Below are 3,619 nucleotides of genomic sequence, written 5' to 3' on the forward strand. Positions count from 1 at the left end.
TATGCAAATGTCCCAAACGAGCATGTAAAAGTCATATTTTCTTAATCTTTTGGTGTACTAGCAATCTGAAAATAACCTGAATAACCATCAAGAAAACAATAATAAGAACAACCAGTTAACCTCTCAAGCATTTGGTCAATAAAAGGTAAAGGGAAGTGGTCTTTGTGGGTTATAGCATTTAATTTTCTATAATCTATACAAACCCGTCACCCATTCTGAACACGGGTGGGTACTAACTCATCATTTTGGTTTTTCACCATAGTCATTCTAGTTTTATTATGAACCACTTGAACTGGGCTAACCCAATTGCTATCTGAAATAGGATAAATCATACCAACTTCGAGAAGCTTAAGAATTTCTTTCTTCACTACATCCATCATAGGCAAGTTTAATCTCCTTTGTGGTTGACAAGATGGCTTTGCTCCTTCTTCTAGCAAGATACGATGCATACATGTAGATGGACTAACCTTTGATATCTGCAATCGTCCACCCAATAGCCATTTTATGCTCCTTAAGAACCTGCACAAGTTTTTCTTCTTGTATTGCAGTGAGTTTGTTTGAGATGATAATGGGTAACGTTCCCCCATTTCTAAGGAACACGTACTTAAAATGACTAGGTAAAGGCTTTAATTCTGGAATGGGAGCCTGTAAAATAGAAGGTAAAGGTTTTACGTCAGAGACTGGTAACGCGATATAATGAACATTACCTTGTTGTCATAACTCCAAGGATTCATTTAATGCAATTACTATTTCCTGCAAATCAATACTCAAAGCCAACTCCTCATTCTCTTTCTTAAGATGTTTACTAAGGGCAACTTCTAATTCATCCTTTCCATCCAATTCAAAAATCTCATGTGCTAAAGAATTAATAACATCAATAGAATATACAGGATTATCATCAGCAGGGTATTTCATGGCATCATAAATATTAAATTTCACCATAAAATTTCATGGTAAGTGTGCCACTATGGATATCTATTTTAGTCATAGATGTTTTTAATAATGGTCTTCCCAACAAAATAAGAGTTATTTGATCATTATTCTCCATATCAAGCACATAGAAATCAACAGGAAAAACTAAATTATTAATTTGCACAAGCACATCCTCAACAACACCCTTAGGATGAGCATTTGATCTATCAGCTAATTGAATCACAACACCTGTTTCATTCAGAGGTCTAAGTTTTAAAGAAGCATATACAGAGTATGGCATGACATTGATATATGCTCATAAATCTAACATAGCCTTCTCAAATCTAGTGTTCCTTATCATACAAAGAATAGTAAATGTACCTGGATCCTTACACTTTGCATGAAGCTTTCTCTTAATAACTGCAGAGACATTCTCCCCCATTCTTACCTTTTCACATCCTTTGAGTTTTTGTTTCCTCTTAATTATACATAATTCTTTCAAAAATTTAGCATAACGAGGTACTTGTTTAATAGCATCTAAAAGTGGAATATTTACCTCACATCTACGAAAAGTCTCATATAATTCTCTATTTTGCTCATCTTTTCAAGATTCTACTAAAGCTTAAGGAAAATGAGGTACCGGTTTATAATTAGAAAGAAGAGGAAACTTACATTTAGGTACGTTGTTACCATTAGGAACATCCTTTTTATCGATGGGAATAGAACTATCAGAAGTGACACTTTTCTCCTTTTCTTGGTCTGAAGGTGTAGGGGTGGTTTTTACTGGAATCTCAACCTCTTTACCATTTCTCAAAATAATTGCACTTGCATTTTCTCTTAGATTTACAATTGTTTGAAAACGTAACTTTCCTAAACTTTATGCCTCTAATCGACTAATTGTAATTGCCATCTGATACATCTAGTTCTCCAAACTTTGAATACTAGCTTTTGCCTCTTGTTGAAATTGTTTTGTCTCCTATTGAAATTGCATAGTGTTAGTAGCAAGAGACTTAACAATATCTTCTAAAGACATACCAAAATTAGAGATTTGGGGTGGTGGTTGTCTCGAAGGATATGATTGTTTATATTGCTGATTTACTTGTGAGTTTCCATAGCTAAAATTAGGATGATCCCTCAATCCTGGGCTATATGTGTTTGAATAAGGATCGTACTTCCTTTGTGGTTGTCCAGGAAATCCACCCGCCATATTCATTTGTTCTATAGGCTCTTCTTGAAGGGTTGGGTACATATCAGTTGGATACCCTGCTACTGAACAAATTCCACAAGCTTTCACTATTTGCATGTTACCTACAGCCATTTGACAAACAAGAGAGGTTAGACTAGCAATTTATTGTTCAAGGGAAGAAATATTTACCTCGTTAACATGTCTAGAAGGTGGATCAAGCCTAGTGTCGAATTGTTGAGAGTTGGCAGCCATGTTTGCAATCAAATTTCTTGCATCTTCAGGAGTTTTATCCACCAAAGCTCCCCCACTTGCAGCGTCAATCATGCTCCTTTAAGTGGGACAAAGACCTTTATAGAAATATTGAACTAAGAGTTGCTCACTAATTTAGTGATGAGGACAACTAGTACACGGTTTCTTGAAACGTTCCCAATACTCATACAAGGATTCCCTATTGTGTTGCCTCACACCACAAATTTCTTTTCCAATGTTAACTGCCCTTGAAGCTGGAAAATATTTCTCTAAAAATAATTTTTGCAACTCGTTCCATGTGGTAATACTTCCAAATGGCAAATAGTAAAGCCAATCCTTAGCTATGTCTTTTAAAAAGAATGGAAAGGCTCTCAATTTAATTTGCTCTTTTGTCACCCCTGTGGGTTTCATACTTGTGCACACTACATGAAACTCCTTTAAATGCTTATGAGGATCCTCACCTGCAAGACCATGGAAAGTGGGCAACAAATGAATTAGTCCTGATTTTAATTCAAAAGTAGTAGTAGCATCTAATGTAGGAAATTGAATGCATAGGGGCTGTTGGTTTAAGTTAGGGGCAGCAAGCTCTTTCAATGTTTTGGCCATGACTTCCTCTTCTGAATTGCTAGCAAATAGAGTTAGGTTGTTCTTTTCCAAATTTTTTTGTGCTTCCCTCCTTAATCAACCCACAGTCCTTTCTATTTCTGGATCAAACTCTAAGTTACCTTAATTAGAAGATCGAGTTACAACTATACACAATCAAGGAAATTCTAATAAACCACAAAAAAAAAAAATCAGAAAAAAAATTAAAATTCTATGCCAAAAATTAAAAAAAAAAATTCTATGCTGAAATTGAAATTAGCAATTTTTTTATTTTATTATTATTTTATTAAATTACAAAATAATAATAATAATAATAAAAGATCACAAAAGACAAAAAAAAAAATTAACTAGATCACTCCCAGCAACAGCGCCAAAAATTTGGTGTGCTGTCGTAGGCAACCAAAAATTAAAACCTATACTTCTAAAAATATAATATGATAGTGCAAGTAAAGGATCGTCCCATGAAGAGTGTCTAATCTAATTTCTATGCTAACGTGAGTAAGATTAAAAAGAGGGGGTTTGTTTATAACGAAATAAAAGTAAAGACACATCATGTTAGTTTTTAATAAATTTGAAGGATTGTCTTGGTGAGGTACCTCATTTAGCCATGATTTCATACTGACATGTCAGTATATTCTCTACAATGGCTGAAGTATTCCCTGGTGTGCA

General features: G+C 34.4%; 1 non-coding gene across 1 annotated transcript; it reads left to right on the top strand.

Moving 5' to 3' along the window:
- Window positions 1-2,480: 2,480 nt before the first annotated feature.
- LOC123193773 lies at window positions 2,481-2,587 on the top strand. Its single transcript, XR_006497135.1, has one exon. It is a non-coding gene; the product is annotated as a small nucleolar RNA R71 (small nucleolar RNA).
- The last annotated feature ends 1,032 nt before the right edge of the window (window positions 2,588-3,619 follow it).

This window comes from Mangifera indica, chromosome 12 (assembly GCF_011075055.1).
Source record: "Mangifera indica cultivar Alphonso chromosome 12, CATAS_Mindica_2.1, whole genome shotgun sequence".
NCBI lineage: Eukaryota > Viridiplantae > Streptophyta > Magnoliopsida > Sapindales > Anacardiaceae > Mangifera > Mangifera indica.